Below are 17,560 nucleotides of genomic sequence, written 5' to 3'. Positions count from 1 at the left end.
TTTTGAGGAATTTAACCCTTTAAATGCCAGTTTGATTACTTGATGTCACAGTAATTATTTATGAAGAAAACATAAAAAATGAGTTATTTTCCACGGTGCGCAGTGTAAGTATATGTGTATGGAGTTATGAGTAAAGCCACCAAGTGCACACCCTTGATTGCTGCGGATATTACGGTGAATACTGGCAAAGTTTTAGAGAAGGAAAATATGTAGACGGAGCATGAGTGAGTAATTAACTGCTGTTCTAAAAACAGTGGCACACTGCTGCGGTGTTGACAGACAGCAGGCTTATCTGTGCCATCTGTACACTAGACTCCTTGGTGAGACTCTGCAGTTAGCTTGTTATCTAGCTATAGATGATGTATCACAGAAACATTCACCCAATCACAGCGAATCTTTTATTGGCAGCTACTGCTAACTCAGCACAATCAGTAAATCAATGAAAGTGGTGAATTTTCCCTTCAATTCAGACGTTCTGTGCAATAAAGTATTATAAACATGAACAGTATAGAGATATGTTACAGTGTGTGTTGTATATACACACATTGTCCTCTGATGGTGTTACTCTTGTTGCTGTGAAACAAACATTTGATTCCACCTTTCAGTCATTTCCTGAGTCTGAGGTCACAGCCACAAATAAACCAGCATTCTGCCACAAACTGAGAACATGTATAGATTCTACACTCTGGTTAAATATGTGTGCAAAAAGACAGGAAATATAACCGTATGAAACTGCTGTGGGCAGAGCTGCTGTCTAAAGTTGGAGGGGCACAAAGGAAGGAAGAGTCTATACTCAGAAGCTGATGTAGGTGAGACTTTCTGATCACACCTTTTAAAGAAACGTCACTTCTGTCTTCAGCATTATAATTATGAATAGATAGAACACTTTGTTCAGTTGTGCTGGATGTGAGGATGGGGCACACTTTGCTCTGTGTGCTGGACTTATTCTGTAAGTACATTTCTGACTTGTTGTTTCTGAAGAGTGTTTCTCAGCAGACTGGTGTCTTTATGAACGTCGGCTGCTGATATGTCTCTGTTTTACACTGAAGTACTGCTGGATTTGGCTCCACACATCTACATTGTGTATATATAGTGTTTTAATGTTGTGATTGATCACTTTCTTTTGGTTTGATGATGTCTGATGAGGTTTTAATCTTTATTTCAGTGTTCAGCACACTCCTCTACGGACACACTGAAGGTGACAAATTATACTTTGTCCTTATTTTTTCTCTTCATTTGTATATTACACAAAGTATTTATCTCCTGTTTATCAACTTCTCAGTGTTTTATATTATGTTGTGAATTAGATTGATGATCATTTAGATCAGCTCAGTATTGTAAGTTTATTCAGACTATGATGCTGCTAACATGGAGACAGTCGGTGCCTCCAACAGAGATTCAACATCCACAAACATGTGGTTGATTGTAATTTATATTCAGTCTGTGTGTTTGACCCTAGATTCATCCTGATGATGTAAATACAGTTTAAAAGTTTCATAGCTTTATTTTTGGTTTTGTTTTGTAACGTTAGTTATTTTAAGATGTACTAAAACAAATAACATGTTTGTGTTTAATCTCTTTTGTATTCTGTTTTTGATTTGAACAGGTTCCATGAAGGCATCTGTGATCCTGGAACACAGCTGGACTGAGATATTCTCTGGTGAGAGGATCACCCTCAGATGTGCCATTCAGGGAGCTGAGTGGACGTATGAATGGAGACGAGACGAGGTAGACCATCATTCAACAGACAGTAAATACAGGTCCACCAAAGTTTATGGGTCTCGAAGTGGAGAATACAGATGTCGGGGTAGAAGCTACAAGTTAACAACAGAGTGGAGTGAAGTCCTCAGATGGACTGTATCAGGTAAGTTGATCATCTTTAATCCATATAAAAGTGCTGAATTAGGTCAAATCTAACCAACAGTTCAAGTGCTACTAAATACACATGTCTTCCTGTTTTCACAACAGTGTCTGAAAAGAATGAAGTGCAAAGATTTTTCTGCAGTAATTCATACTCTAACCATTTACTATTTACTGTTTTACTGTTTTTTACTGACTCTTTCATTTTTTCTTCCTCACAGCAGGTAAACTTCGGGCCTCACTGAGAGCAGACAAGACAGTCATACCAGCAGGGGGCAGCGTAACACTGACCTGCTCTGTGAAACAGTCCTCTGGATGGAAATACTTCTGGTACAGAGATCAGAAATCCTCTGAACCTCTGACCACACAGGAGGCTGTTTCACTTTCAGACCAACAAATCAGAGTCTCAAAGGAAGGAGAGTACTGGTGCAGAGGAGGAAGAGGAGGAAGAGGAGGAGACCCACTTTACTACACAGAGTACAGCCAATCAGTGAAGATCAACAAATTTGGTGAGTTGTATGTAACACACAATGTCTGCTGTGATCTTATATCAGGATGAATAAAATATGAACAGATATGAACTTGTTGTGTTGTTTCAAAGTTTCAATCAGACCTGTTGTGACTCAACCTAACTGGACTCAGATATATGAAGGAGAGAAGATCAGTGTCAGATGTGAGATCCAAGGAGGAGACACTGAGTGGGATTATGAACGGAAAGCACCAGACTCCAACAAACATTCAAATCAGAATGAGTACAGGATTAGTTCTGCTTCTTCATCACACAGTGGAGCCTACAGCTACAAGGGCTACATGAACAATGAACATACAACAACAGAGTGGAGTGATCCAGTCAGACTGACAGTGTCTGACAGTAAGGGTTAATTTATTTATAAAAATCTAAATCTGCAATCTGACAGTCTGTTTTAACATCATCTCTTTCCAACAGTTAAACCCCGACCTGTCCTCACTGTGTCTCCATCATGGCTGAGTCCTGGAGCCTCAGTAACTCTGAGCTGTGAGGTTGAACATCCACCTGCAGGATGGAGGTTCTACTGGTATAAAGCTGTTCCTGGTCTGTCAAAGAACTCTTGGTCTTACAGCTATGAGCTGCTGCCTGGTAGCACTGATGGGACTGCACAGGATTCCTACATCATTCATGGACAGACACACACAGCAGCATATGTGTGCAGAGCTGGAAGAGGAGACCCAGAGTATCACTCTGATTACAGTGACCCAAAGTTTGTCTGGTCTGCAGGTCAGTTTGATTCTGTCCTCTCAGTAAGAAGAATTTATTCTGTCACTGTGATTCCTCTGTTTATTGAGAGAATCAGAATGAGCTGGTTGTGTGTCATTTTTTCATCGTGTCATTTTTGTGTTCTTACTTTGTTCCTTTGACATGTTTTGTTTTTCAGGTTTTCATCCAGCAGCGTCTCTCACAGTGAATCCTGACAGAGTCCAACACTTCACCTCTGAGTCTGTCTCACTGACCTGTGAGGGAAACTCTACTGAGTGGAGAGTGAGGAAGTTCCCTGATGAAGGACGTCTGTCATCCTGTTCTAACTGGAGAACAATGCCTGGATCCACATGTAACATCAAGTCCACATCACAGTCTGATACTGGTGTGTACTGGTGTGAGTCTACATCAGGAGAGTTCAGCAACACAGTCAACATTACTGTACATGGTATAATACATTATTTTATTATATTTAAGTCATCTTAAACATTGTATATAATGAACAGTAGATCATATGTTTCACGTTATGCTATGGTAAATAGTTGTAAATTGATGATGTAATTTATAATATGGTGATAAATATAGCAGATCTAAGATATAATGACACAAACAGTTCCACAGATCAAGTGTCAGGAAAGCAGGTTGAACCAAGGCTTTTATTTTGGCATTTTATTGCTTTGCCTTAGTTCCTGCTTTACTTCCTGTCTTATTTTTGAAATCACTGAACCTCCTCTCGTTTCAGGTGTCTTGACTTCCCCTTCCTCGTGTTCTCCCTCCCCCTCCTGGTGATTACCTGCTCCTCCCTAATGTGTCTCACCTGTGTCCCTTTGTCTGCCCTACTCCCTGTGTATTTAGTGTGTGTTCCCCTTTCACTAAGTGCCAGTTCGTTTGGTATGTTAGTGAGTCTTCGTCTCGTCTCTCATGCCTTGCCAGCCCAAAGCTTTCAGCCTCGTTCTCTGGTAATGATTCATGTGCATCGTGCCCTGCTCTTGTTTTTGTGATTTTGATTAGCCTGCTTTCTCGGACCAAGCCTGGCTCTTGCTCCCACAGCTTGTGGTGATCTTTTGTTAATTGACTCTGGTACTGTCCTTGTCAGCATTATTAAAGACTGTTATTTTGTTAACCGCTCTGTGCCTGAGCGTTTGTGTCCGAATCCATGACAACCCCCTGACATCAAGTTATTTAAGATATAAAACACTGCAGCATATTGATGGATGTAAATTAAATCATTCATATTTTGACTTCTCACCTGTGGCTGCAACTAAAACATCAACATGTTAATATGGGACAATGTGTGACTACAGTTTGGATTTTGTATGTCACCATTCAAAACAAGCTCTATAGGATTTATAGGAAATTGTATAAAGCTGCTGTTTATGTGTCAACAATGTTAAAATGTCTTTTTAAGGTCTGTATCAGCTGATCTCTGACTGATGTCCTCAAACTCCTCCACAGTTTATGGTCTTATCCTGGAGAGTCCTGTCAATAGTGTGACTGAAGGAGACTGTTATTCTTGGCTGCAGACTGAGAGGACAAAACAAACTTTCCAATGTGTTTTTCTATCACAATGACAAACTTGTTCAAAGTGATACCAGAGGGGAGCTGAAGATCTCTGCAGTGTCAGAGTCACATGAAGGTTTCTACAGGTGTGAACATTCAGGAAAGAAGTCACCTCAGAGCTGGATGTCAGTTAAAGGTGAGTAAAGATGTTTGATGCTCCTTTTTTGGTATATTACGGTAATGTTGTTTTGATTATTGTCTGTACTAACTGTACTTGGAGTTATCTTTGATCAAGACATGTCGTTTGTCTCTCATATTAAGCAGGTCTCCAGGACCGCTTTCTTTCACCTGCGTAATATTACTAAGATCAGGAGCATCCTCTCTCAGAGTGATGCTGAAAAGCTCATCCATGCTTTTGTCACTTCAAGACTGGACTACTGCAACTCTTTATTGTCAGGATGTCCACATTACTCCATCAACAGTCTGCAGCTGATCCAGAACGCAGCAGCTAGAGTTCTGACAGGAAGCAGCCAAAGGGATCATATCTCTCCTGTCCTAGCGTCTCTTCACTGGCTCCCAGTGGACTCAAGAATACACTTCAAGATCCTTCTTCTAACCTACAAGGCTCTTCATGGACTTGCTCCATTGTATCTGCAGGACCTGATTGTACCATATGTTCCTAATAGGACACTCAGATCTCTGAGTGCAGGTTTACTAGTAGTTCCTAGGATTCATAGAAGTAGAATGGGAGGACGAGCTTTCAGCTATCAGGCACCGCTATTATGGAACCAGTTACCAATCTGGGTCCGAGAGGCAGACACTGCCTCCACCTTTAAGACCAGACTTAAAACTTTTCTGTTTAGTAAGGCGTACAGTTAGCCTTAGACCTAGTGTGTAGCACAGCTATGCTGCTCTAGGCCTACGTTGTCGGGGGGCACAAACATGATCCACTGAGCAGTTTCCCTCTCACCCTCTAACCTCTCCTTTTCTCTCCTTAGTCTGGCTCACACTGGTCTCAAGACCTGGATGATGACCTGCAGTCCGGCCTGTGAAGTCTCTCTTGCTCTACGTTGTCGGGGGGCACAAACACGATCCTCTGAACACCCTCTGACCTCTCCTCCACTCTCCTTAGTCTGGATCATACTGGGTAATATCGTCTCATAATCTGTGTTAACTGTCTTCCTTGTAGTTCTGTGCCTCGCTCTCGCTCTCTCTCTTTGCAGGTCTCAAGACCTGCATACTGACCTGCAGTCTCTCCTGTGCTCATCGACTTCACTAGCCCCTGCTGCTCATCTTTACTATCAAATTACTATTCCTACTTATGGACTGACGATATATATAGATATCTATTGCAATATAATCACTGTTTCATCTTGCTGTCATGTTTGCTCTGTACTGTATCATGTTTGTATCATGTTTGCTCCTCTCTCTCTCTCTCTCTCTCTCTCCTTCATCCTCTCTCTCTCTCTCTCTCTCCCTCATCCTCTCTGACTAGCAGCAGGACTGGTTCCCCCTTAAGTTGACGGGTCTCGCTCAAGGTTTCTTCCTCTTAAAGGGAGTTTTTCCTTGCCACAGTGCTCTTAGGGGGGTTCCTGTGAAGCGCTTTGAGACAATGTCTGATTGTAATATGCGCTATATAAATAAAACTGAATTGAATTGAATTGAATTAATGACACCAAGTCCAATATAAGTGTATTAATGTATGTTTATTATTTCTAATAGTTGTATCAAGACCTGAAAGCTCCTCATCCTCAGTGCCATTAATTGTTGGACTGCTGTGTGGAATCATATTATTCTTTGTCATTGTGCTCTTACTGTATCACCACAGACAGTCCAAAGGTGAGACCTTTTTCTTCTGATGCATCATTTATTTACTATAAACTTTAAATGTGACACAGAATTTACAAAACCATGTAACAACATGATCATTTTTTGTTAATAACAGGTTCTTCTGCAGAGCAGACAGTGAACCAGGAAGTAAACAAACATCAGATATACTCCTCTCTTCTCCACAGTCAGTGTTTCATCTGGTTCTGAATGTTTTCACAGATATTTATTAGATGTATTTATGCTGCTGCAGCTTTAACACTGTTCAATAACAACATTTAATGAAAACATAAAGATGTTTAAATGAGTGTGACAGATGTGAGGTGACTCATTTAATGTTTCACTGTCCTGTAGGCGACCTTTGTGTCTATGAGACAATCAGAGGAGCTGAAGGCTCTGGAAATGGTACAGTACACACTTTGATTGACATGGAGCAAGTTAAAGGTATAATAATTATAGAATCACTGTGAAACTCAGTACTCACATTAGTGTTATTTCAGGTCAGCCTGAAGAAGATTACTATAATGCTTCATATCTGATTCAGCTCAAAGCTCTGGACAGCAGGAGTGAGTATATAAAAATATGAGACGTTACATTGATACTAAAATACAGAGATAATCATTATTTTATGTATGATTGATATCATGATAACAGGACAACATGTTGACCCAGAAGAGTCACTGTCTGACTACAGTAATGTGAATCCAAACACAGGTAATATTCTTCATATACAGTCAGAGCTCATGTTCCAAAGACAGTATTTTAAACTGAGACTGTTTGCTGTGATTTTATTTCAGGTTCATGAAGAGACGTTCATCATCAACAAACACAGAGAAGCACAGATGGCAGCATGAAGTCAATGATCTTCATCAACATGTTGCCAATCACTTTGGGAAGGACACCCTACGATTGGTGAGGGAACATGAAAAGACCTCTAGGAAACTAGCAGACTACAGGAACCACCTACGCTTCAGCCTGAGATGTAGACAGGAAAAGTTAACCCCGAACAGCCTACGTCTAGGATCCACCGTCAAGGGCCACAGAGCAGACACCATCCTGCAGAAAGCCCAGAACCAACTCCTCAACGAAAGGATCAGACAGACCAACTTCACCATAGACGCTCTCATGGTCACCACGGAGCAGACAAGATCACAGCTTGCCACCCTCCTACCCAGCGAAATCATGGATGAAGTCATCAAACTGACTGAAAAAGTCCAGACGGCACAGCACACGAGGGGTAAGGAACGACAAAAACGCAAATTCCATAAATTGAAAACTATTTTCTCTGTTAAAAATGCAGCTAACCTTCACACATGGAGGAGGGAAGACCACTCACCGCCACAGCAGGACACCCAGGGCAAATGGGTAAAGAACCTTTCAGACAGACAACTGAGCCAGCCGGAAAAAGAAGTGTTGGCCAAAGGACTCAACTTTGCCATCTCTCCAGAGCAGATTCCAGTGGTGGACCTCATCACAGCCACAGAGTCAGCCATCAAGAACAACAACCTGACAAACACAGAAGCTGAGCAACTCCGCTTGAAGGTCACAGCTACACTCTCCACTGCTAAAGCACCGCCATCCAACCTCTCCAGTGATGAAAGGAAGGCCCTGATTGCACTACAAAAGGACCGGGACATCACCATCTTATCAGCAGACAAAGGAAGATGCACAGTGGTACTCAACACACAGGACTACCACTCCAAAGTGACAGATCTCCTCAGTGACACAGCCACATATGATACACTGAAGAGGGACCCCACTGGAAACTACAAGAAGAAACTAGTCAGCTACCTACAAAAACTGGAGAAGGACCAAATCATCAACCGCAAGCTCTATGTTCGACTGTATCCTGGGGAAGCCACTCCATGCCTGTATGGACTCCCCAAGATACACAAGGAAGGAGTCCCCCTCAGACCCATCGTCAGCAGCACAAACCCAGTCACATACAACGTGGCTAAGCACTTGGCTGAACTCCTGACACCACTGGTAGGTAACACACCACATCACATCCACAACTCTCAGGACTTTGTGAACAAGGTGGAGAAGATCCAAATGGACCCAGATGACACCATGGTCTCATTTGATGTCACCTCCTTGTTTACTTGCATCCCTACATCAGAAGCCACAGAGATGGTAAGGACGGGCCTCACACAAGACAGCACACTCAAGGAGAGAACCAACCTAACACCAGACCACATCTGTGACCTGCTGGACCTCTGCCTGACCACCACTTATTTCCAGTGCAATGGGAACTTTTACAGACAGAAGCACGGCTGTGCGATGGGATCACCTGTGTCTCCTATTGTGGCCAACCTGTACATGGAAGAAGTGGAGAGAAGAGCCCTGAGTTCCTTTCCTGGAACCACCCCCACCCACTGGTTTAGATATGTGGATGACACCTGGGTCAAAATCAAGACCAACGAAGTGGAACGGTTATCAACGCAGTGGATAACAACATCAAGTTCACTCGGGAGGACACCAAGGATAACAATCTGGCTTTCTTGGACTGCACAGTACATATTGAGGAGGACAGGAGCCTCAATGTGGAAGTGTACAGGAAACCCACACACACGGACCAGTACCTGTTGTTTGATTCACACCACCCACTGGAACACAAACGGAGTCATCAGGACCCTGCAGCACAGAGCACAAACTGTACCAACCAGCTCAGAGGGGAAGAGAAGGAGCAACACCACATCAGGAAGGCCCTGCAAACCTGTGGCTACCCGAAGTGGGCACTCATCAAAGCCACAAAAACAAGACTCCCCAACAACAAGAAGAAGGACAACAACCGGCGGAGAAAGAACATCTCCATTCTATATGTGTCAGGAGTATCAGAGAAACTCCGTAGGATTTTCAACAACCATGACATCCCGGTCCATTTCTAACCTATGACAACACTGAGACAGAGACTGGTTCACCCGAAGGACAAGATTCCCAGGGAGAAACACAGCAATGTGATATATGCAGTCCAGTGCAGTGAGGAATGCTCTGATCTGTACACTGGAGAAACTAAACAACCACTCCACAGAAGGATGGCTCAGCACAGGAGAGCCACCTCCTCAGGACAAGACTCAGCTGTTCACCTCCTTTCTCCTCCTTTCTACCACATACAATGCAGTAATTCCATCCATTCCCAGGAAGTTTGCACATACTCACAGTAAGAACAAAGGGCTGTCAACCAGTCCACCTCCAGCAGTTTCATAGTCGTTAGCCAGTCGTTAGACACACCTGGCCCAGTCAGCCAGAACATCACAGGTAAGTATGGAAACATTTAGTGCTATTGTTTTTTAAGTTTTTTTTAAGTCTTTACCCAGACCCACCCACATAGGTCTGCAACCACATATAAACCATGTTTCCCCACCAAACAGTTAGAACTGATGAAGCTGCTTGGATGAGCAGCGAAACGTCTTCAAGAAAACTCCACAAGTCCAGACGCCTTGCTTCAATCTTCTCTACGTATGATGACCTGGATGACTGAGAATCTTCATCAGCATGAAGTCAATGACTAGCTGTCTGTTTTAAGCTTGATAACAGAACATGTTTCAGTGCTGGCCTACTTTAGATTGTTCCCTATTTTATAAACCATCATTTGTTTATTACACACATGCATATGAGCCTTTTAACCTCCAGCTGGCCTATCTTTTCTCTCTCTCTATCAAATGTAATTCATTGTTTTACTGTCTGTAGCCTTTGATTTTTTACTAATGGAATTCCCAAACAGCTTTCCTATTATTAAATAAGAGCCACTGCTATCACAATCAGAAATGGAAGAAGCAGTAAATGTGGGAATGGTTACTAAAAATGCAGTCAAGTTTGTTTTTATTTTGGTTTCACATGTATGTGATTGTCTGTGGGTAATCGGCCAACTTGAATGGACATTGTGGTCCTAACTGTGCTCATATAGACATGTAAAAATGAAAGAAAAGACAATTTTATCTGGGTTATATGTATGTATATGTTCAGATGCTGCATGCTAGAGGATCCTGCCTTACTCACATGGACCAGGAAGTAGAGAAAATGGTTACCAAAAAGCCACATCAGAGAGGTCTGCATCGAGGTGATGGCCTTTTTTTGTAAGATGCAAAATGTGTGATTCTGTGTCTGTGCCTCTCTGCCCCACTGTCCAGCAGGAAGATGATGTTCTCCTTTTCTCTACTGTATCCTACATTTTAATAAGAGGGAGGAAGGTTTTATGACCTTGGGCCATGTTTTAATTCTGTCACAGGTTTATCTGTGCCACCTCTGCACTAAAGACCGAGCACATCATTTATTCTTTTGTGTAAAATACTGAAAAAGAGGAAGAAGATTAGTTAGAATACAACATGCTGCAGCCCTGACAGCAGACCGTAGCTGTGCTAGAAATAATTATTCATGATTCTCCGAATTTATTATCATAACATTGAAAAAAACAGATGTCACATCTTGTTCAGCGCCTGACACTACTGATAAACACACTTGTTCTGGTCTCAATGTGGTTGCATCTAATTATTGCTAACACACCTCCCTCATGTGTGAAGAGGAAGTGGACAGTTGGCTTGGTTCATGTTCCAGTGTACAAGGCCTCTATACTGTCTAACACAACCACGTAACAAATGTCCTCATTTCAACAATGTGAAGTTGGACTGTTGTTGGTAAGGTACCTGCAATGATCTTCTCCTCTGGTTAGCTATGTGTAGGTGCTGCATTCCTTCACCATCCATCTGTGCAGTGCAGAATATCTGCAGTCAGAATACAGCAAACCTGTAATATCTTCTACTGGTGACAAATAACAACACAGCACTGACTGCATGAACAAGTGGTGAGTTTTCCATTTAACCCTAATGCACTGTTCAGGACATTTTTGTCCTCTGAGAGTAATTTTTCTGTTTATTTTGGCCATAACTTTGTCAATATGTGAGCAAATTGAATAATTTTTGCTCAAGCTTAATTTTACAGAAATTTTGTTAATATGATTTAAAAATTTTTCATAGGTCAACAGTACACTGTGGGCAAATTTTACCCCCTTTCATGTTGTTCAGGACAAAAACGTCCCCTAACTTTAACGGTTTTAAAAATATATCAGATAAATATTTATTTGAAATTTTTTTGCATAGACCTTTTAATTAACTTTAGTTCTGATCAACAGTAGTGAAAAAATCATTTTCCCCCAGGATTTTAACCCTTTAATCACCAATTTAATAAGGGGTGGTGCTGAAAATTGGAAAAAAACACACAAAATGGCTCATTTTTAATAGAAAAGGTGAATGTGGACAGGACCTTTATTACAGTCTTGGTCATGTCAAACATCAGTAAAAAAATTGACTTTATTGCATTATTAGTTTTTGCACAGCACTGGATTTTCATTTTTTCACCCTAATGTGTTGTTCGTGGCCATTTTTGGAAAATGATTTTTCACTACTGTTGATCAGAAATGTAGCTCTCAGCGTAAGTTCAATCAGGAAGACTCTGTTTCCCATCATTCCCTTCATCCCCATCTGCTTCCTAATCTCTTTTCCTCCTCACTCCTCCGCTCCCCCTCTCTTCCGCTCTCTGAGTCAGGTGCTTAATAGTTAGCACCTCCCTCTCCAATCAGCTGTCTCCTTCTGTCCCTCTCCCGACCAATCACAGCTTAGCATGGTATTTAAATGTCTCCATCTCCTCTCCAGCTGCCTTCTGATCGAATTCGGCAACCCTCCTCCACCCCATGCACCTCCAGGCCCACGCCAGTTCAGACCTCCTATCTCTTGCCCTCCAGCTCTCCACCACCACCAGGTCTAGACCCCGGGGGGGCTTTCTGTTCAGCGGTCTCCCCTCCTGCGGTTTCTCCCTCCTTTCGGACGTGGTCTCCACGACGGGGTCTAGGACGCCAACGCACATTTCTAAATGTATTCTCAATAAATCTTTCTCATTCAGTTCGCTGAGTCTCTCATGATTGAACTGAAGTTAATTAAAAGGTCTATGCAAAAAAATCAACAAAATATTTATCTGATATATATTTAAAACGGTTAAAGTTAGGGGACGTTTTTGTAACGAACAACACATAAGGGTAGTGTTTGCGAACAGTGCATGAGGGTTAATTCAGTCATTGTTTGCATCAAAGTACATTTTGTTGTATTTTCCACAGTATATGTTACGCATACACATATTTCTCAATTTGTTAGTTGTTGTAAAACAAACTTCAGTCAGTCATTTCCTGTGTCTGAGGTGACAACCACAAAAACATTGCACCTCAGAGTGAGGACATGTATAGATTCTACACTCCAGTAAAAGTATGCTTTTTATTTATTGTACTGCAAAGTTGTATTGCTCTAAACATAAGATGTGGACAAAATAATCCAATAACTTCATGTAACAACATGTTGCTTCACTTCAACAGTCTTAGTACAATAACATTCATAGGGACCAGACTAAACCTTTGCAGAGAAACATGTTCATATGTGTGAAGAGGACAGAAAATAAAACCATGTGAAACTGCTGTGGGCAGAGCTGCTGTCTAAAGTTGGGGGGAAAAGGGAAGGAAGAGTCTAGACTCAGAAGTAGACGTTAGTAAAACATTTTGAGCTCACATTTTAAAGAAACGTCACTTCTGCCTTCAGCATTATAATTATGAATAGTTAGAACACTTTGTTCAGTTGTGCTGGATGTGAGGATGGGGCACACTTTGCTCTGTGTGCTGGACTTATTCTGTAAGTACATTTCTGACTTGTTGTTTCTGAAGTGTTTCTGAGCAGACTGGTGTCTTTATGAATGTCGGCTGCTGATATGTCTCTGTTTTACACTGAAGTACTGCTGGATTTGGCTCCACACATATACATTGTGTATATATAGTGTTTTACTGTTGTGATTGATCACTTTCTTTTGGTTTGATGATGTCTGATGAGGTTTTAATCTTTATTTCAGTGTTCAGCACACTCCTCTACGGACACACTGAAGGTGACAAATTATACTTTGTCTTTATTTTTCTCTTCATTTGTATATTACACAAAGTATTTATTTCTTGTTTATCCACTTCTCAGTGTTTTATATTATGTTGTGTATTAGATTGATGATCATTTTGATCACTAATGATACAGTGAATGTGATTAGATTACAGGGACAGATGTGTTTATCATTAAGGAGAACATATTTTAACTGAAGTGTTTGTTGACTTTAGTTTATTGTCTTTTTCGAAACGTTAATCTCAATAGATCATAGCTCGAAGCACGCTGATGAGTCTAAACAATCAACCGGTGATTCTCATGGAGTGAATACTGAACCAGTCCCAGGTACAGACATTTACAATGGTTTACATTTCAAATTATCTCTCTCTGCTCATATTGTGTGTGCTGACAAGCAGTCTTCTTTGTATTTGTTCTTGCCTTAAAGTATTTTTGGTTCTTTCACACAGCCTGTTTAGAACTGGAAGTCTTCAAGTTGAACATCAGAATATTGTTGTAGTCACTGTGACAAATAAGATAAAGATCAAGAGAACCTTTATTTGTCCCTCAATGGGGAAATTGCATTATCAGCACAGATACAACAATAGTAAAAATGGTATAAAAAGATAGAGTATAAAGTAAAAATACCAATAAAGATACAGTAGAATTAAAATAAGATAAATAATAGATATACACACCAAGTATTATGTTGCATGTCTTCCTGTTTTCACAACAGTGTCTGAAAAGAATGAAGTGCAAAGATTTTTCTGCAGTAATTCATACTCTAACCATTTACTATTTACTGTTTTTTTACCCCTTCCATGGACCGCCACCTTACCGTGGTGGAGGGGTTTGAGTGCCCAGATGATCCTAGGAGCTATGTTGTCGGGGGCTTAATGCCCCCAGCAGGGTCTCCCAAGGCAAACACGTCCTGAGTGATGGGCCAGACTAAGAGCGGTCCGAACACCCCTTATGAAGGAAATAAAAACAAGGACCGTGACGTCGCCCGGTATGGCGCAGCCGGGGCCCCACCCTGGAGCCAGGCCCGGGGTTGGGGCTCGAATGCGAGCGCCTTGTGGCCTGGCCTTACCCCACGGGGCCCGGCCAGGCTTAGCCCGAAGGAGCGACGTGGGGCCGACCTCCCATGGGCCCACCACTGGTGGGAGGAACCGTAAGGGGCCGGTGCAGAGTGGATTGGGTGGCAGTCAAAGGCGACCTGACCACGGGACACAGAAACTGGCTCTGGGGACATGGAATGTCACCTCGCTGGGGGGGAAGGAGCCTGAGCTTGTGCGGGAGGCCGAGCGGTACCGACTAGATATAGTCAGGCTCGCCTCCACGCACAGCTCGGGTTCTGGAACCCAACTCCTTGAGAGGGGTTGGACTCTCTTCTATTCTGGAGTTGCCCATGGTGAGAGGCGGCAGGCTGGTGTGGGCTTGCTCATAGCCCCACAGCTTAGCTGCCATGTGTTGGAGTTTTCCCCAGTATGTGAGAGGGTCGCCTCCCTGCGCCTTCGGGTTGGGGAGAGGTCTCTCACTGTGGTTTCGGCGTATGCGCCGAACAGCAGTGCTTGTGCCATGGAGGAGGACTATCGGTCAGCCTCAAAGAGATTCTGGCAAACCGTCCGGCGCCTCAGGAGGGGGAAGCAGTACTCTGCCAACACTGTATTCAGTGGAGGTGGGGAGCTGTTGACCTCGACTGAGGGGGTGGTTGGACGGTGGAAAGAGTACTTTGAGGGTCTCCTCAATCCCACCAACACGCCTTCCATTATGGAAGCGGAGGCTGATGACTCAGTGGTGGACTCGTTCATCACCTGTGCTGAAGTTGCCGAGGTAGTTAAAAAGCTCCCCGGCAGCAAGGCACTGGGGGTGGATGAGATTCGCCCTGGGTACCTTAAGTCTCTGGATGTTGTGGGGCTGTCTTGGCTGACACGCCTCTGCAACATCGCGTGGCAATCGGGGGCAGTGCCGCTGGACTGGCAGACCGGGGTGGTGGTCCCTCTTTTTAAAAAGGGGGACCGGAGGGTGTGCTCCAACTACAGGGGGATCACACTCCTCAGCCTCCCTGGGAAAGTCTATGCCAGGGTACTGGAGAGGAGAATTAGGCCTATAGTCGAACCTCGGATTCAGGAGGAGCAATGTGGTTTCCATCCTGGCCGCAGAACACTGGACCAGCTCTATACCCTCCGCAGGGTGCTGGAGGGTTCATGGGAGTTTGCCCAACCAGTCCACATGTGTTTTGTGGATTTGGAGAAGGCGTTTGACCGTGTCCCTCGCGGCATCTTGTGGGAGGTGCTCTGGGAGTATGGGGTCCATGGCCCTCTGCTGAGGGCTGTTAGGTCCCTGTATGGCCGGAGCAGGAGTTTGGTTCGCATTGCCGGCAGTAAGTCAGACCTGTTCCCGGTGCATGTTGGACTCCGGCAGGGCTGCCCTTTGTCACCGGTTCTGTTCATAATTTTTATGGACAGAATTTCTACGCACAGCGAGGGACCGGAGGGGATCTGGTTCGGGAACCATAGGATTTCATCTCTGCTTTTTGCAGATGATGTTGTCCTGTTGGCTTCATCGAGCCGGGACCTCCAGTGTGCACTGGGACGTTTTGCAGCTGAGTGTGAAGCGGCGGGGATGAGAATCATCAGAGTCTACATCAGGAGAGTTCAGCAACACAGTCAACATTACTGTACATGGTATAATACATTATTTTATTATATTTAAGTCATCTTAAACATTGTATATAATGAACAGTAGATCATATGTTTCACGTTATGCTATGGTAAATAGTTGTAAATTGATGATGTAATTTATAATATGGTGATAAATATAGCAGATCTAAGATATAATGACACAAACAGTTCCACAGATCAAGTGTCAGGAAAGCAGGTTGAACCAAGGCTTTTATTTATTTTATTGCTTTGCCTTAGTTCCTGCTTTACTTCCTGTCTTATTTTTGAAATCACTGAACCTCCTCTCGTTTCAGGTGTCTTGACTTCCCCTTTCTCGTGTTCTCCCTCCCCCTCCTGGTGATTACCTGCTCCTCCCTAATGTGTCTCACCTGTGTCCCTTTGTCTGCCCTACTCCCTGTGTATTTAGTGTGTGTTCCCCTTTCACTAAGTGCCAGTTCGTTTGGTATGTTAGTGAGTCTTCGTCTCGTCTCTCATGCCTTGCCAGCCCAAAGCTTTCAGCCTCGTTCTCTGGTAATGATTCATGTGCATCGTGCCCTGCTCTTGTTTTTGTGATTTTGATTAGCCTGCTTTCTCGGACCAAGCCTGGCTCTTGCTCCCACAGCTTGTGGTGATCTTTTGTTAATTGACTCTGGTACTGTCCTTGTCAGCATTATTAAAGACTGTTATTTTGTTAACCGCTCTGTGCCTGAGCGTTTGTGTCCGAATCCATGACAACCCCCTGACATCAAGTTATTTAAGATATAAAACACTGCAGCATATTGATGGATGTAAATTAAATCATTCATATTTTGACTTCTCACCTGTGGCTGCAACTAAAACATCAACATGTTAATATGGGACAATGTGTGACTACAGTTTGGATTTTGTATGTCACCATTCAAAACAAGCTCTATAGGATTTATAGGAAATTGTATAAAGCTGCTGTTTATGTGTCAACAATGTTAAAATGTCTTTTTAAGGTCTGTATCAGCTGATCTCTGACTGATGTCCTCAAACTCCTCCACAGTTTATGGTCTTATCCTGGAGAGTCCTGTCAATAGTGTGACTGAAGGAGACTGTTATTCTTGGCTGCAGACTGAGAGGACAAAACAAACTTTCCAATGTGTTTTTCTATCACAATGACAAACTTGTTCAAAGTGATACCAGAGGGGAGCTGAAGATCTCTGCAGTGTCAGAGTCACATGAAGGTTTCTACAGGTGTGAACATTCAGGAAAGAAGTCACCTCAGAGCTGGATGTCAGTTAAAGGTGAGTAAAGATGTTTGATGCTCCTTTTTTGGTATATTACGGTAATGTTGTTTTGATTATTGTCTGTACTAACTGTACTTGGAGTTATCTTTGATCAAGACATGTCGTTTGTCTCTCATATTAAGCAGGTCTCCAGGACCGCTTTCTTTCACCTGCGTAATATTACTAAGATCAGGAGCATCCTCTCTCAGAGTGATGCTGAAAAGCTCATCCATGCTTTTGTCACTTCAAGACTGGACTACTGCAACTCTTTATTGTCAGGATGTCCACATTACTCCATCAACAGTCTGCAGCTGATCCAGAACGCAG

The 17,560-nt window shown here is 42.9% G+C and overlaps 1 long non-coding RNA gene across 1 annotated transcript; it reads left to right on the top strand.

Moving 5' to 3' along the window:
• Window positions 1-6,718: 6,718 nt before the first annotated feature.
• Window positions 6,719-7,137, top strand: LOC114436696 (uncharacterized). The gene is made up of 3 exons (XR_003670716.1): window positions 6,719-6,826; window positions 6,922-6,987; window positions 7,076-7,137. It is a non-coding gene; the product is annotated as an uncharacterized LOC114436696 (long non-coding RNA).
• The last annotated feature ends 10,423 nt before the right edge of the window (window positions 7,138-17,560 follow it).

Source organism: Parambassis ranga, chromosome 5 (assembly GCF_900634625.1).
Source record: "Parambassis ranga chromosome 5, fParRan2.1, whole genome shotgun sequence".
Taxonomy (NCBI): domain Eukaryota; kingdom Metazoa; phylum Chordata; class Actinopteri; family Ambassidae; genus Parambassis; species Parambassis ranga.
This window is presented reverse-complemented; position numbering and strand designations above follow the sequence as displayed.